The sequence below is a fragment of the Jaculus jaculus genome, chromosome 21 (genome assembly GCF_020740685.1).
Source record: "Jaculus jaculus isolate mJacJac1 chromosome 21, mJacJac1.mat.Y.cur, whole genome shotgun sequence".
In the NCBI taxonomy this organism is placed as follows: Eukaryota; Metazoa; Chordata; class Mammalia; order Rodentia; family Dipodidae; genus Jaculus; species Jaculus jaculus.
The window spans coordinates 7,554,726-7,579,656 of NC_059122.1; positions in this window are offsets into that span (position 1 = coordinate 7,554,726).

Below are 24,931 nucleotides of genomic sequence, written 5' to 3' on the forward strand. Positions count from 1 at the left end.
TCTGCTGGGGTTTTTTTACAGGAAAAGACTTCCAAAGTTCATTGTATTCTGTATTTCTTGCTTTTCTTTCTCAGCTACCACGTAGCCAGGGAACGGACTTGCCTGAATTGAGGAACTTAAAAAAAAAAAAACAAAAAACTCAGCAACACAGAACCAACAGTCCCCTAGCCTGTGATAGAATGCAGACTTAGGAAATAAAGTTGTCATATTATATAGCAGAGCATAGGACTGTGATAGATAAAGAAATGTTATAAAGAAATATTACCACCAGGCGTGGTGGCGCACGCCTTTATTCCCAGCACTTGGAAGGCAGAGGTAGGAGGGTCTCTGTGAGTTCGAATCCACCCTGAGAATACACAGTGAATTCCAGGTCAGCCTTTGCTACAGTGAGACCCTACCTCAAAAAAAACCCAGGGCTGGAGAGATGGCTTAGCAGTTAAGCGCTTGCCTGTGAAGCCTAAGGACCCCGGTTCGAGGGTCGGTTCCCCAGGACCCACGTTAGCCAGATGCACAAGGGGGCGCACGCGTCTGGAGTTCGTTTGCAGAGGCTGGAAGCCCTGGCGCGCCCATTCTCTCTCTCTCCCTCTATCTGTCTTTCTCTCTGTGTCTGTGGCTCTCAAATAAATAAATAAAAAATTTAAAAAAACCCAAATAATAATAATAAGAAGAAGAAGGAGGAGGAGAAGAAATTTTATCAATGGCATATGGGATATAGTGTCTTGCAAATGTTCCCTGTGACATGCAGAATACCACGCCATCTGCTTGAATGAAATAACCACTAACCATTTTTTTTTTTTCGCCTTTGTAACGGGGGCTTGTGACTGTTGTCACATAGACTCGTTTAGTAATTTGTCCTTGTAAACCTTGACCAGATGTGACCAGGGGCTGCTCTCTCGAGTTCCCGGCTCCAAGTGTACCCCTGGCCATATGTAAATGGCCCTATTTATTAATATGATATTCGTGTCGGACTGGTGAATCCCCGGGTGACCCCAGATCCAAGCCAGGACGTGTTGAGCCCCCTTTCTGAGACACCCATCTCAAAGACAGGGGCAGCCCTCCCGCGTTGCAGAAGCTCCGTCCCGTGGCTCACGCAGGACCAGCTCTCTGCAGTGGGCAGAATTGTCACCACATCACAGATGAGGAGGAAATCTATACGTACAGAGGAGACACCAAAACGTGACCTGGGCCCTCAGCTGGGGGGCAGAGGTCACACACCTAGTCTGTCTGGCTCCTTGCCTGCTCTATCTCTCCTGTTTGCTCCCATCACCCCCCCAAGAACTTTCAATTGTCTTCATGGCAAAAACAAACAATAACAACAACAAAAAAAGCCAAATTTCAAAAAGATTGAACATGTGGCCGGGCGTGGTGGCGCACGCCTTTAATCCCAGCACTCAGGAGGCAGAGGTAGGAGGATCGCCGTGAGTTCGAGGCCACTCTGAGACTACAGAGTGGATTCCAGGTCAGCCTGGGCTAGAGTGAGACCTTACCTCGAGAAAAAAAAAAAAAAAAAAAGGATTAAAAATGTGGCAAAAACTAGGTTCTGCACATTTTTAATCCCACCACTCGGGAGGCAGAGGTAGGAGGAGAATTGCTGAGAGTTCAAGGCCACCCCTGAGACTACACAGTGAATTTTCCAGGTCAGGTCAGCCTGGGCTAGAGTGAGACACCACCTCAAGAATAAAAATAATAATAATAATAAAACTAACAAAAAGCCCCAAAAGCAAAAAACAAAACAGCAACAACAACAGCAAAACAAAATTAAAAAAAAAAAACAAACAACTAGACCCCTTCCCCCTTCCATTTCTGACCTCTAGCAAGGTAGAGACTAGAAGGACTCCTTTAGGGAAAAGAGATAAGGAAGAGGGTTGGAGAGATGGCTTAGAAATTAAGGCACTTGCCTGTGAAGCCTAAGGACCCAGGTTCGATTCTCCAGGTCCCACGTAAGCCAGATAGATGCACATGGTGGCACACGCATCTGAAGTTCATTTGCAGTGGCTGGAGGTCCTGGTGTGCCCATTTCTTTTTCTCTTTCTCTGTCTCAAATTTAAAACAAAAAATTAAAACTAAAAAAAGAGATAAGGAACATTCTGATTCTCCCCCTTTATAGGCTTGAGAAAATTTCTTATTGTTAGCCACTTTTAGCTTACTTTTGGGGGCCTGGTTACCCTTAGACTGCCTCAGTCATTTCACACTTCTTATTTGTTTGTATTAAGAACGTTCAGATTTGGAGGGCGGGGACCACAATGAGGAATTCACACGCGCAGGCTTGCCACCAGAAGCTGGGGGAAGATGACTCCATGCGCCGAGCCCCTGAAAGCCATCAGCAGTGGGGCCTGCGGACCCCTTGACTTCATACTTCTGGCTCCAGAACAGTGAGAATGTAAAGTTCTGGTTTTTTTTTTTTTTTTTAATCCAGCAAGGTTTTTGTATTTTGTTTGAGTAATTTCCCAAGAAACAAATACACCAGTGATATGGGAGTTATTTTTGCTCTTCAGATAAGAAAACAGACCCAGGATAGGGATGTTCAAGGCCACAGAATTAGCAAATGCCTTCACCTGGATTCTAGCCAGCTCCAGGGTTGGCTTCCTGGACAAGTGACCTGTAAAACTGCCCAGGACCCTTCTCTGAAGGACCCTGTGCTTGTTTCCATATTATATTCTTTTTATTATTATTATTTTTGTTGCTTTTTGAGGTAGGGTCTCACTCAAGCCCAGGCTGACCTGGAATTCACGATGGAGTCTCAGGCTGGCCTCGAACTCTTGGCGATCCTCCTACCTCTGCCTCCCGAGTGCTGGGATTAAAGGTGTGTGCCACCACGCCCGGCTCTTGTTATATCCTTATCTTATAGAGATCTTGATCAGTTTTGAACATGGGGCTCTGCATTTCTTAGTGTTTTTTATGTATGAGAGAAAGAGTAAGAGAGAGAATTGGCACACCAGGGACTTAGCCACTGCAAACAAACTCCAGACGCGTGCGCCACCTTGTGCGTTTGCATCACCTTGTGCATCTGGCTTACGTGGGTTTTGGGGAGTCGAACCTGGGTCTTTAGGCTTCACAGGCAAGTGCCTTAACCATTAAACCATCTCTCCAACCCCCCGGGACTCTGTGTGCTTGCATCATCTTGTGCATCTGGCTTACGTGGGTTCTGGGGAGTCAAACCTGGGTCTTTAGGCTTCACAGGCAAGTGCCTAACCATTAAGCAAACTCTCACAACCCTTGGGACTCTGTATTTTTATTCTTCACTGGGTTCCAAAAATCAGTCAGCTGAACAGGTCTCCCTGGGCTCCAGTCCCCCTCCCTCCTTCATTATTTATTTTTATTTATTCATTTATTTGAGAGTGACAGAGAGAAGGAGAGAGAGAGAGAGAGAGAGAGAGAGAGAGAGAGAGAGAGAGAGAGAGAGAATGGGCACACCAGGGCCTCCAGCCACTGCAAACGAACTTCAGATGCATGTGCCCCCTTGTGCATCTGGCTTACATGGGTCCTGGAGAATGGAGCCTCAAACCAGGGTCCTTATGCTTCTCAGGCAAGCGTTTCACAGCTAAGCCATCTCTCCAGCCCCCACTTTATCATTTATAGTATGACAGCTCACATACATCCTCCATCTCCATCCATCCTTCCCAGCTACAGAAGCAGTCTCCCCATTTGTTAGATCCACCCCTGAAGCAATCTCACCCAATCCCCCAGGACATGCGAGTATGGTATTTGACATGGTAAAGTGGGGGGAGGGGAGAGAGTTGCAGATATGAAAGATCTTGAGATGGGAAATGTGATGGTTTGAATGTAAATAGATGTCCTCCATCGCCTTAGGTATTTTTTCCCCACTGTCCCCACTTTTTTTTTTTTTAATTTTATTTATTTATTTGAGAGCGACAGACACAGAGAGAAAGACAGATAGAGGGAGAGAGAGAGAATGGGCGCGCCAGGGCTTCCAGCCTCTGCAAACGAACTCCAGACGCGTGCGCCCCCTTGTGCATCTGGCTAACGTGGGACCTGGAGAACCGAGCCTCGAACCGGGGTCCATAGGCTTCACAGGCAAGCGCTTAACCGCTACGCCATCTCTCCAGCCCCACTGTCCCCACTTTTATTTATTGAAGTCTTAGCCATAGCAATCAGGCAAGAGGCACACATAAAAGGGATACAAATGGGAAAGGAAGAGATCAAGTTATTACTTGCAAATGGTATGATTCTACACGTAAAAGACCCTAAAGGCTCTACCAGCAAACTGTTAGAGCTGATAAACACCTATAGCCATGTAGCAGGATACAAAATAAATAAATAAATGAATAAGGCTGCAGAGATGGCTTAGCGGTTAAGGTGCATGCCAATAAAGCCTTAAGGACCCAGGTTCGAATCTCTAGGTCCCACGTAAGCCAGTTGGACATGGTGGCACATGCATCTGGAGTTTGTTTGCAGTGGCTAGAGGCCCTGGTACACCCATTCTCTCTCCCTCTCTCTGTCTCAAATAAATAAATGAAAATAGCATTGGGAGGCAGAGGTAGGAGGATCGTCGTGAGTTCAAGGCCACCCTGAGACTACATAGTTAATTCCAGGTCAGCCTGGGCCAGAGTGAGACCCTACCTCGAAAAACCAAAAATAAATAAATAAATATTTTCAAATGCTTATAAATAAATAAATAAACACACAGACACCTGTGTGTCATTTCTTAATTGATCTCCACTTCATCTTCCGCAGGTAGAGCCCTGCTGGAGGAGGTAAATTACTGGGGGCAGATCCTGCTATGGATGTATGATGGAGTGAGCCCATGTCTTCCACCATGGTGATTCCCCTGGAATTGATAAGCCTGAAGGAAGCCATTTCCCTCAAAGCTGCCATCAGGGCCTCCAGCCTCTGCAAACGCACTCCAGACCCGTGCGCCCACTTGTGCAGCTGGCTTATGTGGGTCCTGGGGAATCGATCCTGGGTCCTTTGGCTTTGTAGGCAAGTGCCTTAACTGCTGAGCCATCTCTTTGAGTACTTTCACAAACGTTATACGGAATGATCTGGAACAACCCAGAAAAAGGGAGAGCCAAAGAAAAAGGCAATGAGACAATGAGGAAGTAGAGATTTGAAGGCAAGGAGGGAGCGCTAATGCGCAGGAGGCAACTAGAGCTGAGAGAACAAGCCAGTGGGAGCCTCCTTGGAGTTCTGCCAGGAATCTGCTCCCTGACCCCTTGACTTTAGCACAGTGCAACTGAGTTTGGAGTGCTGCCCTCCAGAATTAGGGGATTAATTAATTAATTAAGCCAGTAACTGTGGTTAATTTGTTATAGCAGCAACAGGAAACATGCATTTTTGCTTCCAGAACTGTCTCTTGATTGCACCTTTAAAGCTGCAGAAGAAAAATAAATGTTCCGTCAGCCTTGGAAAAGATAAACAGAGTTCAAGCTCAGCAGTTAAAATAGAAGAAGGAGAGCCAGGCGTGGTGGCGCACAGCTTTAATCCCAGCACTCCACTAGGGAGGCAGAGGTAGGAGGATCGCTGTGAGTTCGAGGCCACCCTGAGACTACACAGTGAATTCCAGGTCAGCCTGAGCTAGGTGAGACCCTACCTCGAAAAACAAAAAACAAAACAAAACAAAAAAAACCTAACCAAAACATTTGCATAATATTTATATCTAATTGTAGAAATCACAGGTTTTCAAAGGCAATAGGCTTTTTTTTTTTTTTTACAGTGTTCATTTATTGTGCAGGGAAAAGATTCCAATATGTAAAGTCAAATTGTCAAAATTATCAGCAGTGATGTCACAATCGCTGGTTTAGTAATTCAAGACTATTTTAAAAGTGTGGCTTTTAAAAACCTCTCCCTGTCCCTGGTGTAATTCTTATTACTGGGAAAGACTTTTTTTTTTTTTTTTTAACATTTATGGTATTTAGTGGTTAGAATTCTGCCTAATTTATAAAAAGTTAAATATGAGAAGGTTATTTTAAACATGAATTTAATCAAGTTCCTTAGGAGGGGAGGGAAAAAAAAGAAAGAAAAGCCACCATCAAAATTTTGCAACACCAAACCAATGAAGCTAAAATAAGAATCAAAAGAGAAATTCAAGTCCACTTTCCTTAGCCTGGTTTTCAGGGTGGCTTGTCACTTAGCAGTCACCCAACATTCCCTCCACCTTTGCCAGAGCCCACCCCTCTGTTCAAAGGGGGTGGGGGACGGCTGCAAAAGCTCAAGTTCCAGATCACATTCTGTTCTAACATTTCCTGTCTGTGTAGGTTTGGGCGAGTCACTTAATTTGTCTCCGTCATATCATGCCCATTTCACAATGAGGACATTTGTCCTCAAGGCTGGGTCACCAAGGGAAAGAGCCAATGCCACCTGGCACAAATCCTGCATGTAAGTGTTGGGGACAAGCGTATTAAATGCTGTCCCCTCTTTCTTTCTAGGTAGCAGCAACCACAGTCTGGAGGGGATGGGTCTTAAGGCAGAAACACTGATTTCAAAAACCTAATTTTAAGCTGGGCATCATATCACACACCTCTAATCCCAGCAGAGGTAGGAGGATCACTGTGAGTTCGAGGTCACCCTGAGACTCCATAGTGAATTCCAGGTCAGCCTGGGCTAGAGGGAAACCCTACCTCGAAAAACCAAAAAAAAAAAAAAAAAAAAAGTTAATTTTAAGATTTATAAATAGTTATTAGAAGCTCCTTCCAAAAAGTAGTCTGTATAAAAGACAGGTCTGGACCCATTCAGGGCAGGAAGTTAAACTGAAGCCTGAGGAATACCACTTCTTTTCTCCTTTGTTTGTTTGTTTGTTTCTTTCTTTCTTTTTCCCTCTCTCTCTCTCTTATTGAGGCATGTCCAAAAGACTAGCCTTTTCAACAAAAGATTTATTTATTTATTTATGAGAGCGATAGAAAGAGGCAGAGACAGAAAGAGGGAGAGTGAGAGAATGGGCGCTCCAGGGCCCTTAGCCACTGCAAACGAACTTCAGGACACTTGTGCATCTGGCTTTATGTGGGTCCTGGGGAATCGAACTTGGGTCCTTGGGCTTTGCAGGCAAGTGTCTTAACCTCTAGGTCATCCCCCAGCCCTGTGCTCATGGTTGCTCATGTGCACAAGGGGGCGCACGCGTCTGGAGTTCGATTACAGTGGCTGGAGGCCCTGGTGCATCAGTTCTCTCTGTCTCTGTCTCTCTCTCTCTCTCTCATAAAAAGGCCAGTCTGGAGCTGGAGTTCATTTGCAGTGGAAAGGCGTGGGCATTAGGGAGCTGCTGTCCAAGGTCTGGCTGATTGTTCTGATAGTCTTTTTAAAAATATTTTTATTTTTATTTATTTATTTGAGAGAGAGAAAGAGGGGGGGGGGAGAGAGAGAATGGGCATATCAGGGCATCCAGCCACTGCAAGCGAACTCCAGACACAGGTGCCACCTTGTGCATCTGGCTTATGTGGGTCCTGGGGAATCGAACCTGGGTCCTTCGGCTTTGCAGGCAAATGCCTTAAGTGCTAAGCCATCTCTCCAGCCCTGTTCTGGGAGTATTATGCCACTTTGTCTGTTTGTGTGAGCAAGAGGCAGCAGTATGGAGCACACGATATTGGCTTCAACCTCTTTGAGCCCCGAATGGTAGTGGGTTGAATTAGAAGGTGTATTCCTCCAACTGAAAATGTAGATGGCAGATGATCTAGGGTGGAGGGCAGGTCGGCTCTGCCATCACCCGGGGAACCTGATTATTCTTTTCTTGATGGTCTTCCAGCTTTAGTGAGCTCTGACCAACTCATCTGCATTTCCTTGGGCCAGAGGGGAAAAGGCAAAAGAAGAAAAACTGGGGCTGGTGACATGGCCTAGCAGTGAAGGCATTTGCCTGCGAAGGCAAAGGACCCAGGTCCGATTCCCCAGGAACCGTGTAAGCCAGATGCACGAGGTAACACATGCATCTGGAGTTGGTTTGCAGTGGCTGAAGGCCTTGGCACACCCATTCTCTCTCTCTCTTTCTCTCTGCCTCTTTTTCCTCTCTCACCAAAAAAAAGAAGAAGAAAAAGAAAAATCGCTTCCATTGTAGCTTGTGACCAGATATTCATATGTTACTTCTTATTGACCAGCCTTGTCCGTCCTTCACCACGAGAGAGAGAGGTACACTCTTCACTTGCGTAAGACTGAGGCCAGGGCATAAGCATGGGACTGTATTGAACAGAATTTGGGGGACAATTAGCTACAACTAGGCTACAAGAGAAGGACAAATATCTGCCCCATTGTATTGGTCAGGGGTCAAAGAAGGGAAAACAATATGACTCAGGGAATCAGAGATGTTTTATAAAAAATGTAAAAAAAAGTGGAATAAAGTTCAGCTTAGAGATGATTCCACAAGAAAGGTGTTTAAGTTTATTCTGAGGCTTCTCTGTCTACTGGTAGGAGATGCAGGCCCTCTTTCTCCTTTCAGGCCTCCTATTTTTCCCTGGCCTCTTGTTCCATATGACCCCCTGCCTGGCTCATAGTGTGATTCCGCAATTTGAATTTGGAAGTAGAGTTCAAGGAAAACTTTCCTTGGGGGCTGGAGAGATGGCTTAATGGATAAAGTGTTTGCCCACGAAGCCTAAGGACCCAGGTTCCATTCCCCAGGACCCACGTAAGCCAGATGCACAGGGTGACGCACGCGTGTGGAGTTTGTTTGCGGTGGCTGGAGGCCCAGGTGTGCCCATTCTCTCTCTCTCTCTAATAAATAAAAAAACTTTAAATTAAATAAAAACTGCTTGGAGGTTTGGGAGACAAACCCACTTACTAATAATAGAACCTTTTATTTATTTATTTTTTCTGGGCAAGACTTCCTAGATCATTCTGGATCCCTAAGTTTAATTAAATCCAAGAGTATTAACTGTCTTTTCTGATGGCCCCTCAGCCCTGTTTAGTTTCCTATAGTCTGTAGTCTTCCCTTACTTTCCTCTCCGAGTGAATGGGGGTCCCCAGGTAGCACCCTTCCCTTAAGCCAACCTTCTACAGCCTTCCTTTACCCCCCCCCCCCCGGTAGGGTCTCACTCTAGACCAGGCTGACCTGGAATTCACTCTGTAGTCTCAGGGTGGCCTCGAACTCATGGTGATCCACCTATCTCTGCCTCCCGAGTGCTGGGATTAAAGGCGTGCGCCACTTTGCCCGGCTATGTTTTCATTCTTGTGTCCCCCACAGTATCAAACACGTCCAGAAGTGCATCACAAACCTGTCTTGGATCCACCTGCCCCCTCGGGGGAAAGGAAAAGTTAAGGTGACAGAGCTCATGACCTCACTGTCCCTTCATTGGGACTTGGCCAAATTGGGTTTTGGTTTCACTAACTGGGACTCTACCACACGGGAGGGAGAGACGAAATGCAAGCGTGAGTGAGAACGTCGGGATTTGAACCCAGGCCTGTAGGGAGAGGTAGACACGTGGCCGGTTCCTTCCGGTGCTTTCTAACTGGGCTTCCTCACCTGTCTGGCCATCAAAGCCAAAACGTGTCACTTGCTTGTCCCTGTGCCTGCAGCTGTCCTCCTCCTTCCTTCCCATTGTGGCCACATTTATAGGGCCTGTTGAGAGAGAGAGAAGGAAGAAAACTAGGAAGACTGCAAATTTTTTCCTTCTTTGCGAAAATGACCTGTCTTGAAATATGGGACCCTCTCTCTATGTGGCCATAATTGCAGAACCACTCCCTTTTATTTTAAACTTTTTTTTTTTTTTTTTTTTCGAGGTAGGGTCTCACTCTAGCCGAGGCTGACCTGGAATTCACTATGGAGTCTCAGGGTGGCCTCGAACTCACGGCGATCCACCTACCTCTGCCTCCCAAATGCTGGGATTAAAGGCGTGCACCACCGTGCCTGGGTTATTTTATTTATTTATTTGAGAGAGACAGAGAAAGAAGCAGAGAGAGGGAGAGAGAGGAGAAGAGATAATAGCCTGCAGCCACTGCAAACAAACTCCAGACACATGTGCCCCCTTGTGCATCTGGCTTATGTGGGTCGTGGGGGAATCGAACCAGAGTCCTTTGGTTTGCAGGCAAGTGCCTTAACCGCTAAGCTATCTCTCCAGCCCGGAACCACTCCCTTTTTAAATAGTCCATTTCAAAGAAAAAGAAAAAATAAAATAAAACAGCAACATCCACATGACTTGATTCCCTAACAGTCACTTTTTCCATCATGTGGCACCATTTTTGGCATGGGATGTGGGCACAGCAGAGGGATCTGCTGGCTGCATCTTTGCCTCCGTCTAGAGTCCAGCTTGCCCAGCTGTGCCCTTGAAGAACCCGGCAGTAACTTTGTCTGACTCTGAGCCAGTGCTGAGGGGATGTTGCAGTCAGGCTCACACTGCTGGTAGAAATCACCTGGCCAAGAGCAGCTTGTGGGAAAAAAAAAAAAAAAAAGAGGTTTATTTTGGCTTACAGGCTCGAGGGGAAGCTCCACGATGGCAGGGGAAAATGATGGCATGAGCAGAGGGTGGACATCACCTCCTAGCTAACATCAGGTGGACAAGAGAAACAGGAGAGTGTGCCCAACACTGGCAAAGGGAAACTGGCTATAACACCCATCAGCCCGCCCCCAACAATGCACTCCCTCCAGGAGGTGTTAATTCCTAAATCTCCATCAGCTGGGGACCTAGCATTCAGAACACCTGAGTTTATGGGGGCCCCCTGGGTCAAAACCCCACAGGGGACAAAGAGACATTGCCTGTCCCCCTCCTTAAAGGTATCCCTAATGGGTAGCTCAGTGGTACTGGCCGACCTGCTTGCTCAAGCCAGAGGAGAGGGGAGGCAGAGGGGAGAACAGGGGCGATGTGTTTGGCAGGCTGGGAGAACTGCCCTACGCCAAAGGAGAGGTGCTTGGAGACACACTGGCTGCAAAGGTAGACAGCATTCTCTTAGGGAGAGGCCTAAGTGAGGACAGAGTTCTTATGTTCTGTAGATGATAGAGAAACACAGAACCATCATATACTCAGGATGCTGGCTTCGCGTGAAGGAAACTTGAATCCTCAAATCATAATATGGCCAGGCATTTAGGGCAAATTAAAGAATAATACTGTTTTTCTTTCTTTTTCTAATGTTTATTTTAGAGACAGCAAGAGAGAGAGAGAGAGAGAGAGAGAGAGAGAGAGAGAGAGAGAGACAGAGAGGGAGAGAATTAGCATGCCAGGGCCTCAGCCACTGCAATTGAACTCCAGACCCTTGCGCCACCTAGTGGGCATGTGCGACCTTGCGCTTGCCTCAACTTTGTGTGTCTGGCTCACATGGGATCTGTAGAGTCGAACTTGGGTCCTTAGGCTTTTCAGGCACGCACCTTCACCACTAAACCATCTCTGCAGCCCTGTTTTTCTTTTTCTCCTTTCCTCCTTCTGGTTCTTTCTCTCTTTATCTTTTCCCTCCTCTCTCCCATTTTCCTCCCTGACTTTTTCAATGTAGTTCTTTTGGCCTATTTATTCTCTAAACTAAGAGATGTGTCTGAGCCTGTGCCCAGGTAATTAGGATATAAAACAGTTAACCACTAAGAAATTAGAAACTGGCACTGTTACAATCCCAACTTTGCTTCCTAAAAAAAAAAAATAATAATAAATGAACATTTTCTATTCTCTGGGCACCGCATGTTGAATATTTTTACCACATTGCCTCTAATCCTCACGGCTTTGCAGCCAATTGAAATATGGGAATAACCGCACACACATATCCCTTGCTTTTTGCTACCGTAATGAAATTCCTGAGACAGCTTACAAAGGGCAGAGGTTTAGTTTGGCTCACAGTTGCGGAGATGTTGGCCTGTGGCGTATTGCTGCAAGACCCACAGACAGTCGGAACGACAGGAATATGTGGCAGAAGAAGATGTCCATCCCCTAGCATCCAGCATGAAAAGGGAAAGCAAGAAGAAGGTGTAGCGTCCCAGTGGCTCTTTCCAGGACAAGTTTCCAAGGATCCAATTGCCTCCTATTAAAGCATTCTGCCATCTCCCCATACTGTACTGGGGAAAGGAGCCTCGAACACCTGAGTCTGCGGAGACACTGGAGATGGAAACCGCAGTACCGAGCCATCATTACACTGGAGGCCCGACGAGGAAATCTCAGGCAACCAGTCTCGTCGAAACAGGTGCTGTCTGTGCTTGGACGGATGGAAGGAACGACCAAGGATGACAGCTTAGCGCTCTCATCCAGGTGAGCGTGGGGAAGAGCGCCCATGTTCCCAAACCCATCCTGCTCACGCTTCCTGTCCCCTCTCCCGGGATACCAGTCTCTTCTGAAAATGATGTGACATGTCTGTGCAGTGCACTTACCATCGGCAAAAGCTAGGGGAAAAAAGTATGAATGGATAAAACCATTTGCGGTGTTGTGTTTTTTTTTTTTTTGGGGGGGGGGCAGTTGTTGTTTTTTGTTTTTTTGAGGTAGGGTCTCAACGCTAGCCCAGGCTGACCTGGAATTCACTGTGTCGTCTGAGGTTGGCCTCGAACTCACAGTGCTCCTCCTACCTCAGCCTCCCGAGAGCTGGGATTCAAGGTGTGCGCCACCACACTCAGCCAGCTGAGTTTTATAACAAAGTCTCTTTAGGTAATTTTTTTTTTTTAATTCGCCAGATGAAAAGCCATCTATTTCTCTATACTTAAGGCCTTGCATAATCCCAGAACCACAAAAGATATCCACTGAACAATTTGCTGGTGTGGTAACACATGCCTGAAGTGCACTTGGGAAGGGGAGAAAAGAGGGGTCCAAATACAAAGCTAGTTGTAGATACATACTAAGTTCAAGACCAGCTAGGGGCACATGAAGTTCTGTTTCAAAGAAAGAAAGAAAGAAAGAAAGGTGGAAGGAAGGAAGGAAGGAAGGAAGGAAGGAAGGAAGGAAGGAAGGAAGGGGGAAAGACAGAGAAAGAAAGAAAGAAAGAAAGAAAGAAAGAAAGAAAGAAAGAAAGAAAGAAAGAAAGGTGGAAGGAAGGAAGGAAGGAAGGAAGGAAGGAAGGAAGGAAGGAAGGAAGGAAGGGAGGGGGAAAGACAGAGAGAAAGAAAGAAAGAAAGAAAGAAAGAAAGAAAGAAAGAAAGAAAGAAAGAAGGCAGGAAGGGAGAAAGAAAGAAATAAAGAAAGAAGGAAGGAAGGAAGGAAGGGGGAAAGAAAGGAAGGAAGAAATAAAAAAAGAAAGGGAAAAGGGTAATTCTGAAATTAGACATATGAAAACATATGTGGCGGTTAAACATTTCTTCTGTGGACATCGGCTTCTAGAACAGACAAGCACTGATAGATGCAGTTGGTCCCAAAGCCCTCACTGTTAGGAAGGATCTGGGGTACAGGAAGGGACTAAATTCCATAAAGATACAAGAGATCCCTGGTCTTTAGACCCTAATGTTTGAGTCTTTTGTCCAAGTCAGCAAAGAATTTAAAAATGTGGACTCAGAAAGGGATAGACTATGAATTAAGAGGCTTATTTTAGGAAGAGTTAGGATCCAGGGGGAAGGCTAGCGGGGACAGCCAAGCCAAAGGAAATTCTCTCCTTAGCCCAGCCTGAACGGCGGGGGGTGGGGAGGGAGAATTAAAATCTTCCTCACATAGGGAAGTATGGGCACACACATGGAATAACAAGGCAAGAGAACCCCAAAACAAGATATACCCCCTTGAATAGTGGGTCAGAGAAGAATAAGACAGAATAAGGGGCTCTGAAATTAAAAAAGAAATATTTTTATTTTTATTTATTTATTTGAGAGAGAGAGAGAGAGGGCCAGGGCTTCCAGCCACTGCAAATGAACTCCAGTCACATGCACATCTGGCTTATGTGGGTCCTGGGGAATCATACCAAGGTCCTTTGGCTTTGTAAGCAAGCACCTTAACCGCTAAGCCATCTCTTCAGCCAGGGGCTCAGAATTTAAAGAAAGATCACATGGGTAACTATAGCAGACAGCTTCAGGGTCACTGGGATGAACTTCCAGACCAGGCACAGTTATGGAGGAAGGGATGTTTATTGAAGCTTACAGATCCAGGGGAAGTTTCATAATGGCAGAAGAAGCTGGCCTGCCTTCAGCGGTCCAAGCGCAGAGCCACAAGCCAAAAGATCCAAAAGCCACACAGCACAGCACACTTCAGGAACTCCAGCTAGGCCCACTTTGCATATCTTGATATTGAAATCCCAAACCCACCACCACACTTAAGATCCGTCCAGTGACATTGTCTCCAGCCAGGTGGCTGCAGCTACAAACTATAAATGAATAAAACACTGAATACATTGGGGCCATCTATTCAAACCGCCACTTTCTGCTCATATGTAGCTGAGCAGAAAAACAATCCTCCCCCCCAAAATAACAATAAAACAAGGCAAGAAAGAGCCTGGAGAAAGAGAAATCACAGTGGTTAGTCTCCCCTATGTGGATAAGATAAGATGTCCAATCAGGATCAGCATCATCACTAGGCTCAGGTGTGTAAGAGAGGCGTGGTTGGTTGGTGAACTCAAGAGGTTGACTCGGGAGGGGCCAAGCCGAGCTGTGGAAGAAGTAGGAAGCAGCTTCCTGGGGGAGTGTCTTGCTTGTAGCCATCTTGGATGAGACTGGCTGAGACGCAGGTTCTAGTCCAGCCAGGGCAGGCAAGGTGGTATCTCCTCGGCTCTCTGTCCCTGGCTGACTTGCCTATCTAAAAACAAACGAAACAACTGCAAACGAACTCCAGACGCGTGCGCCCCCTTGTGCATCTGGCTAACATGGGTCCTGGGGAATCGAGCCTCGAACCGGGATCCTTAGGCTTCACAGGCAAGCGCTTAACCGCTAAGCCATCTCCCCAGCCCCTTAAGTCAGCTTTAGGCTCAGTCGCTTCAGATCCACAAACACTCTTCCGTGACAGGCGGCGTTCTGGCAGGAGACGGAGGCGAGGCATGAGCAAAACCTTTCCCAAGACCCTCCTTGTCCACGTGATCACCAGGCTGTGGCCCAGGGCCCTGTGACCCGGCCCCAGCGCTTCCTCTCTGGTGCTTATCTTGAAGGCCTTGCTTTGTCTGGCCAGGGACACTGGGCCTGTGCAGAGACTGGAATGTTCTATACCCCACCACTGCCTGCAAAACAGCTGCTGGCATGTCATGGCAGGGTGGGGGGTCTTTGCCTCAGCAGGTCTCCCTGACCCCTTGTCTCCTTATCTGGGTTTGTGGTTCCTTGGTGTTTCTGGGCACTGAGTGCCTTACCACAGAGCTTGGCAGACTGCGACACATGAGATGTGTGTAAGCTTGGCTCAGGCGCTGAAAGGCTCTCTCCGCAGAGAAGGTCACAGCCTTTCCGTCTCAGGGCTCATAGCATCCAGCACACAGGAGGGAAGAAGAGTTTCAGGATTTGGCGTGGCGATGGCATGGAGTGTTTTTCCTCTCATTTGTCACATGGGGACAAACAAGCCACTCTCCGTGGGGGGCTGGGAAGACGGCTCAGTGGCTAACGGCACTTGCTCGCCAAGTCTACTGAGCCTGAATCAATTCTCCAGTCCCCACATGAAGATAGATGCAAAAAGTGGAACACGTGGGCTGGAGAGATGGCTTAGCGGTTAAGCGCTTGCCTGTGAAGCCTAAGGACCCCGGTTCCCCAGGACCCACGTTAGCCAGATGCACAAGGGGGCGCACGCGTCTGGAGTTCATTTGCAGAGGCTGGAAGCCCTGGCGTGCCCATTCTCTCTCTCTCCCTCTATCTGTCTTTCTCTCTGTCCATCACTCTCAAATAAATAAATAAAAAATGAACAAAAATTATTTAAAAAAAAAAGTGGAACACGTGTCTAGAGTTTGCAACAGCAAGAGGCCCTGATGCACACACATGGAGGCTCATACACATTCTCTCTCTCTCTCTCTCTCTCTCTCTCTCTCTCTCTCTCTCTCTCTCTCTCTCTCCTGCAGAGATCAGGGCTACTCACAGCACTCAGTGTTATAGCTGGTTGTAAGAGTTATGGCTGTGGTTAAAAAAGTATCACAGTAGATAGTGGCTCCCAAAACAGATACCTGCACCCCCGACACGCCCCAATTCTGGAGACTAGAAGTCCCAAGTTAACGTGGAAACAGAGCTTGTAGATGATTGTCTCCTATCATATTGCTTCTTTTCTCATTGCCGGGACAAATTACCTGGCTGGAAGCCACTTAGGGAGGGAAAGATTTAGCTTGGCTTACAATGCCAGAGAGTAGAATCCATCACGGGCAAAGCATGCATGGCAGGAGCAGAATGCCAGTGTCAGATTGTCACATTGGCAGGGAAGAAGGGAAGAGAGAGAGAGAGAGAGGGAGAGAGAATGGGTGTGCCAGGGCCTCCAGCCACTGCAAACGAACTCCAGATGCGTGTGCCCCCTTGTGCATCTGGCTAACATGGGTCCTGAGGAATTAAACCAGGATCCTTTGGCTTTGCAAGCAAACGCCTTAACTACTAAGCCACCTTTCCAGCCCCGAGTCTAGATCTTAATTTCCCTTGATAGTAAGAACAAGCATACTGGATTCAATTCAAACCTCATGCCCTCCTTTAACCTTAATCAACTCTTTATAATGTGGTTTCTGTAGTGTGGCGGTTATCACATTGGCCTCACAGGACTTTTTTCTTTTTGGTTTTGCGAGGTAGGGTCTCACTCTAGCTCAGGCTGACCTGGAATTCACCGTGTAGTCTCAGAGTGGCCTTGAACTCACGGCAATTCTCCTACCTCTGCCTCCTGAGCGCTGGGATTAAAGGCGTGTGCCACCACACCTGGCTAAGACTATTTTTTAAAATTTTATTTATTAACTACAGAGACAGGTGAGGGGGAGAGACAGAGAGAATGAAAATGGGTGCATCAGGGCCTCTAGCCACTGTAAGCAAACTCCAGATGCATGTGCCACTACGTGTATCTGGCTTACATGGGTCCTGGAGAATTGAACCTGGGTCCTTAGGCTTCTCAGGCGAGCACCTTAACCACTAAGTCATATCTCCAGCCCCCAAGACTGTTTTTAAATGTGGTTACATTCAAGGACATTTGGGACTAAGAGTGAAACATGAATTATGGAAGGGACATAACTCAATCAAAACATTGGCATAAAGCTGGGCGTGGTGGCGCGCGCCTTTAATTCCAGCGCTCAGGAGGCAGAGGTAGGAGGATCGCCGTAAGTTCGAGGCCACCCTGAAACTACAGAGTGAATTACAGGTCAGCCTGGGCTAGAGTGAGACCCTACCTCAAAAAAAACAACAAACAAACAAACAAAAGGAACGCAAGGAAGGGCATTTGGTCTGAAGATGAGTGTCCCTGGATGGCACCGTTGCAGACTGCGGTAGTGGCCTGTTCACAGCCTCCCCTCTGTTGGGAGAGTCAGAGAGCTGCACACCACGTTTCTCGTTTGCTTCCAACAATGGCCACTGGGATGAGAACTTTCCCACCCAGTAAAACTTTTGGGTGGTTGGGACTCTCCCAAGGAAAACAAGTGTGTGTTCAATCAAATCTTTTATTTGGAAGAAAAAAAAAAAATATATATATATATATACATACATACATATATATATATATATTCCAGTGGAGAGACCTGGATGCCTTGCCACTGCCTGGCTTCCAAATATTGCTGTTAAAAACCAGAGCGGAAACTTAGAAAAATAGAACAACTTCGATTTCAACATGATAAACCTTCAAACTTATTAAATTCTTTACAGTTTATAGAGAAAGCTTTTGAGTCTATTATTTGACTTAACCCCCCCCCCCACACCCACACACACGAGCTCTGGGAGGTGGACACCAGAAAGATGATATTGCTAATGGTTACAGTTTTGTTTTGTTTGGTTGGTTTTCCAAGGTACAGTTTCACTCTAGCCCAGGCTGACCTGGAATTCACTATGGAGTCTCAGGGTAGCCTCGAACTCACGGCGATCCTCCTACCTCTGCCTCCTGAGCGCTGGGATTAAAGGTGCGCGCCCCAATTTTTGCATCTGGCTGCGTGGGGGAGGAATTGACTTTGTCAGCATGCGCCTTTAATTGCTGAGCCACCTCACCAGCCCCTCATCTGCGTTATAACGCCTGCTCTCTCACTGGTGGAGAGCTCACCTTTGCGAAACAGACACAGTTATACCTCCTTCTTAGACTTGTCCTCACGTTCCTTGGTGTCAGGTACATTCACAAGTTTAAACCCAAGTCTGCTTGCTCTCTTGATCCTCTGTCCATTTTCTTTCATAGATACCAATGTGATCATTTGAGGTTATATATTAATACATTCTCGGTGAAGATTTGTTAAAGGTGATGTTTCAGGCTAATGCTTTTTTTTTTTAAATTATTTATTTATTTGAGAGCGACAGACACAGAGAGAAAGAGAAATAGAGGGAGAGAGAGAGAATGGGTGCGCCAGGGCCTCCAGCCTCTGCAAACGAACTCCAGATGCGTGCGCCCCCTTGTGCATCTGGCTAACGTGGGACCTGGGGAACCGAGCCTCGAACCGGGGTCCTTAGGCTTCACAGGCAAGCGCTTAACCGCTAAGCCATCTCTCCATCCCTTTTTTTTTTTTTTAAGAGAGCAGTTGGTTTCTTTTTTATTTATTTATTTGAGAGGGACAGACACAGATAGAAAGACAGATAGAGGGAGAGAGAGAGAATGGGCGCGCCAGGGCTTCCAGCCTCTGCAAACAAACTCCAGACGCATGCACCCCCTTGTGCATCTGGCTAACATGGGACCTGGGGAACTGAGCCTCGAACCGGGGTCCTTAGGCTTCACAGGCAAGCGCTTAATCGCTAAGCCATCTCTCCAGCTCGCTTTTTTTTTTTTTTTTTGAGGTAGGGTCTCACTCTAGCCCAGGCTGACCTGGAATTCACTATGGAGTCTCAGGGTGGCCTCGAACTCACGGCGATCCTCCTACCTCTGCCTCCCGAGTGCTGGGATTAAAGGCATGTGCCACCACGCCTGGCTTAATAATGCTTTTTTTTTTTTTTTTTTTTTTTAAGAATACCTAGTAGCTTTCTTGTGAGTGCTTTCCACTTTCTATCCCCATTGACAGTGAGAACATGCTCTGGACTTCTGATCACGGGAGAAACCCGCAGGTGTGTGTGGAAAGATCACGAGACCGGGCAGCTGAGCCATCGTGCCCACGCCTGTTTTGGGTCCTGGCATGCTGTGTCACCTCAGGTAAGACACTTTCTCTCACTTGGCCTTGGCGCCTCACCATGCACTGGGCAGTTGAGTGTTTCTTGCCACCTCCAGGAATCTGCACGATCTCTTCACTGATCTCTTGCCCACGTCCAGTAAAAGTCCCTAGCACTTACAAAGGGGGAAATTTATCAGAGGTTTTCTGATCCGTGAGCGCTTAACCAAACACAGCCCTATATGCTAGGCGCCCTTTGATATTTAAGCTGCCTTAAGGAGTCCTATTTTTAAGGGGCAGTTTAGAGGATTATTATTTTTTTTCTCCCTTAGAAACAGGAAATCAGGTTTTGGCAAGAGGGAAAAAGCACTCAAGTATACCGAGACTTGGGGGACGGTTGGTTTGCTGTCAGCCGGCAAGGTTCTAGAAGGGCCCCAGACTGGCAAAAGGTGGTCTCGCCCACCCTGACTTCGTCTGCCTGGAGTTGGCCCACTCAGAAGGTGGTACAGTGTCATCTGGGCCTGTGATGAGAGACATGATCCTGAAACATGCCCCAGCCAGGCTTTTTAAGACTTCTTGAAGTTTCCCATTTTCACCCTCAGCTCCACATCTTTCTTCTGTTGCAATAGTTGGCAACCCAAGTTGCCGAACGCCTTAAGTGATCTCTAAGGAAAATATTTTTCACCACATGATCAGTTTTCCTTCCAGGAAAATAAAAAGTACCAGAAGGAAGAAGGAAAGAATTAAAAAAACACACACACACACACACATACCACAAAACGCAGGCAAGAGAAATGAGTGCGTGTGGCAGAGAAAAGCTCTCCTTGCCTCTTTGAAAAGAATTCCTGAAGGTTCTTTAAAGTCAGGTACAGTTTAAAACATTTTATTTATCTATTTTATTTATTTATTTGAGACAGAGAGAGATGAGGGGAGAGAGAGTGAGATAGAGAAAGGGCCTCCAGCCACTGCAAAGGAACTCCAGACGCGTGTGCCCCTTGTACATCTGGTGTACATGGGTCCTGGGGAATCGAACCTGGGTCCTTAGGCTTTGCAGGCAAGTGCCTTAACTGCTAAGCTATCTCTCCATTTCTAAAGCCAGGTATGTTAAGTAGGGTTCTCCAGAGTAACAGAGCCTATAGAATATATATATACACACACACACGCACACATACACACACACCCCTACCTCAAAAGAAACCCCCAAATTAAAAATGAACAAAAAGCACAGGCAGGCAGGGGTACACACTGCCATTCCCCAGACCTTGTTACGTCTGGGCAGGCCCTCGATGGTGCTGTCCACATTGAGGGGAAAAATCTTCCCCTCTTATTTAATCCCCTCTTTGGACGTATTCTCACAGAACTGTCCAGAAGCTTGTCTCCTGGGTGATTCTACCTTATTTATATTTATATTTATTTATTTACTTTTGTTTTTCAAGGTAGGGTCTCACTCTAGCCCAGGCTGACCCGGAATTCACTCTGTAGTCTCAGGGTGGCCTCGAACTCACGGCGATCCTCCTACCTCTGCCTCCCGAGTGCTGGGATTAAAGGCGTGTGCCACCACGCCCGGCTATTATTTATTTATTTATTTACTTTGAGGTAGGGTCTCACTCTAGCCCAGGCTGACTTGGAATTCACGGTGTAGTCTCAGGCTGGCCTCGAATTCGCGTCAGGTTGACGTCAGGACCAACCATCGCACCAAATGACTTTACAAAGTTAAGTGAACATCAGAAAGGCAACTGTGGTGTGTGAGGTGGTCCCAGGTCTGTCTCCCAGCAGCTGAGTGACTGGGCGGGGCTCCTGCTACCCTCTGAGGTGCGGCGGCTCATCCGCAGGAGTGAGACCCGAGGACTGGTCCAAGGGTGAGATCAGGTCTATGTGGGGTCCCCAGCAGACACTCGGCAGTGCTTCAAGACTCTTGTCCTGGACCGTGCCTGCCTCTGGGGCAGCCTCCACTCAACGAAGAGAATAGGCCATGGAGTGTTTGCACGCTGTTTCCCGTCTCACAGCCCACTTCCCTGGGAACCCAGCCTGCAGCATCCTGTCTTTCTTCTTATCTTTTTAAAAAATTTAATTTAATTTATTTATTCGAGAGTGACTGACAGACAGAGAAAGAGGCAGAGAGATGGAGAGAGAGAGAATGGGTGCATCAGGGCCTCTAGCCACTGCAAACGAACTCGAGATGTGTGTGCACCCCTTGTGCATCTGGCTGACGTGGGTTCTGGGGAACTGAGCCTAGAACCGGGATCCTTAGGCTTCACAACGAAGCGCTTTTATTTATGTATTTATTAGAGACTGACAGAGGGAGAAAGAGAGTGAGAATGGGCGCACCAGAGCCTCTAGCTTCTTCCAACGATCTCCAGGCGCATGCGCCACCATGTGCATCTGGCTTACATGGGACCTGGAGAATCGAACCTGGGTCCTTAGGCTTCACAGGCAAATGTCTTAACCACTAAGCCATCTCTCCAGCCCTGTAATTTGTTTTTTTGTGGTAAGGCCTCACTCTAGCTCAGGCTGATTCTCTTTGCATTCTCAGGGTGGCCTTGAACTCACAGCGATTCTCCTACTTCTGCCTCCCCAGTGCTGGCATTAAAGATGTGCACCACCACGCCCAGCCAAAGATGAATATTTTTCATCCACAGAGAAAAGACCTGGAAGAAGAAACGTGCGGAACTTGTGTGGTTATACCCAGAACACGTTCCTGTCATAAATTAAGTAGCAAAAAGGACAGATCCAAGCCCAAGTGTCCAAAGACACTTGAAACTAAAGAGCATCTTTTTGGCTTTGATTCAACATTCTAAATAGAGGAAGGGAATGGCATATGTCATGAAAAAAAAAAAAAAAAGTCCAGGGCTGGAAGAATGGCTTAGCGGTTAAGGAGTTTGCTTGCAAAGCCAAAGGACCTAGGTTCAATTCCCCAGTACCCACGTTAGCCAGATGCACAAGGGGTGCGCACGCATCTCAAGTTCGTTTGCAGTGGCTGGAGGCCCTGGTGCGCCCATTCTTTCTTTCTCTGTCAAATAAATAAAAATAAATAAATAAAAATATTTTTTAAAAAAGGCTTAAGTGTCCTTATCCAGAGAGTATTTCCTTTGCCTGGGAAGTATTTCTCACTCAAGGCTACATAGGTGAGGTTGCTACATCCAAACTTGGGTTTTGGAGGATTTCTGCCAGCCCACCTGGACCATGCATGGAGAGAGAGAGAGAGGCGTTCGTTGGTTCTGATTCTGAGTAAATGCGACCCATGTGGTGTGAGCTGCTCAACACTCGCCAGAGCCACTTTCTAAGAACAGAGGGGTTTAAGAGGGGCTTTTGAGGGCTGGAGAGATGGCTCAGCGGTTAAGCGCTTGCCTGTGAAGCCTAAGGACCCCGGTTCGAGGCTCGGTTCCCCAGGTCCCACGTTAGCCAGATGCACAAGGGGGCGCACGCGTCTGGAGTTCGTTTGCAGAGGCTGGAAGCCCTGGCGCGCCCATTCTCTCTCTCTCCCTCTATCTGTCTTTCTATCTGTGTCTGTTGCTCTCAAATAAAAATAAATAAATAATTAAAAAAAAAAAAGAGGGGCTTTTGAGAAGTCAGCAAGTAGGGCCTTCCAGGTGCTTGCGACGTGGAGCAGTCATGCCTGGCTGGCTGGAGGTGGGATGGGATTAGAACGCTCCCCTCTGCAGAGCTGAGCCAGGAATAGACACACCCTGGTCTCTACTTCTATTCAGATGCAACGAGTCTAACCCATGCAATGCCGAGGACCACAGAGGCCTGTGTGCTAAAAGGCTTGGATACCCTTAACATTTCTAGGCCTTCGTAGGTCTGAGTCAGACCTCATGGGATATACGTTCCTTGGGGTCATGGATCAATTCTCAATTCTTTCTTTCTTTCTCTCTCTCTCTCTTTTTTTTTTTTTTTTTTTTGAGGTAGGGTCTCCCTCTAGCCCAGGCTGACCTGGAATTCACTATGGAGTCTCAGGGTGGCCTCGAACTCATGGCGATCCTCCTACCTCTGCCTCCCAAGTGCTGGGATTAAAGGCGTGTACCACCACGCCTGGCATTCTTGCTAATGCCACTCAGGGCTTGCAAGCCTGCCCTGGCTAAAGCTGAGTGTGTTCCTATTGTCATCCTCTGGAAGCGTGGGACATGGACCTTGTGTCTCCTGAATCAGGCATGGCTGAGTGGACGCATTTACGAAGGAAAAGAATAAATAGCCAGAGCTCAAGGTCTCTCTCTCTCTCTGCACCCCTGAGGGCTACACTCTGCCTCCAGTGACATGCCTGCTCCAGCAGGGCCTGCTCAAGACTAAGTAGGAAGCTCGACCAAAATTACCTTGAAGCTGGGCTGGAGAGATGGTTTAGTGGTTAAGGCGTTTGCCGGCAAAGCCAAAGGACGTAGGTTCAGTTCCCCAGGACCCACGTAAAGTCCCAGAAGCACAAGGTGGTGCATGCCATCTGGAGTTCGTCTGCAGTGGCCAGAGGCCATGGCATGCCCATTCTCTCTGTCTCTTTCTACCTTTCTCAAGTCAAGAAATAAATAAATGTATATTTTTAAATACCTGAAGCCTATGGGGAACGTATATTTGCATTCAGACCACCACAGGAATATTTAGAGAAGAGAAAAAAATAAAAAACAAGTGAAAATCTTCAGTCCTCTTTGTAGCAGGGCTTCAGGGAAGAGGGGAAGGAGGAAAGAATGCATGAATAAGATTGAAGAGAAATAGACAGGGACTTTAAAATAACAGAATGCAACTCAGTGTGATGTGATGATATGAAGCCACTGGGCATACCATCTTTCCTTTAAAAAGCATCAATATATGACTGCTGTCTTGTGACATGCACATATTTGAAGAGTACAAATTTAAAAAAAAAAAATTTTGTTTGCTTTTATTTATTTATTTGAAAGCAAGAGAGAGAGAGTGAGAGAGAATGGGTGTGCCAGGGTCTCCAGCCACTGCAAACGAACTCCAGGTGCATGCGCCCCCTTGTGCATCTGGCTAACGTGGGTCCTGGGGAATCAAGCCTCGAACCAGGGACCTTAGGCTTCACAGGCAAGTGCTTAACCTCTAAGTCATCTCTCCAGACTTGAAAGTACAATTTTATTTATTTACAGAATCTTGCTGCTTGCTATAAAGCCCAGGCTGGCCTCATGATTTTCTTCCCTCAAGCTAACAAGTTCTAGAACAATAGGTGTGTGCCACCACACCTGGCTCGTTGGCACACGCACATACCCAGAGAACCACTCTGTGACCAAACTAGCGAATGCGTTCTTCGCTCCAACGTTTTCCTCATGGCGCCATGTCATCCTCTCTCTCCAGCCCACCTCGTCCTGACTCTCCACTTGCTCCAGGCTAGTGTTGATCTGCTTCTCTTGCTATGAATTTGTTTACTTCTCAAGAACTTTTGGGCTGGACAGGTGGCTCAGTGGTTAAGACGCTTGCGTGCAAAGCTCAAGGACCCAGGTTCGATTCTCCAGGATCCACGTAAGCCAGATATACAAGGTGGTACACACATCTGGAGTTTGTTTGCAGTGGCTGAAGGCCCTGGCACATTCTCCCTCTCAACCTCTCATTTTCCTCTTTCTCTATCTGTCAAATCAATCAATAAATAAAATATTTTTTAAAATAGAGCTTTACATAAAGTAGTCATAGTTATTCCTCAGCATGGGGTGTTGGTACAAGGACTCCCTGGGGGCCCTAAATAAACAGATTCATAACTCTGTTACATCCGATGTCATAGTAATTGCAGTAATTGCATAGAACCTCTACATTACCATACACTTTAAATAATCTCTAGCTTGTGATATTTTTTTAATTTTGTTTTAACTTTTTAAAAATTTATTTATTTGAGAGAAAGAGAGAATGAGGCAAAGACAGAGAGAGAGAGAGGGAGAATGGGCACACCAGGGCCTCCAGCAACTGCAAACTCCAGACACGTGCACTACTTTGTGCACCTGGCGTACGTGGGACCTGGGGAATCGAACCGGGGTCCTTTGGCTTTGCA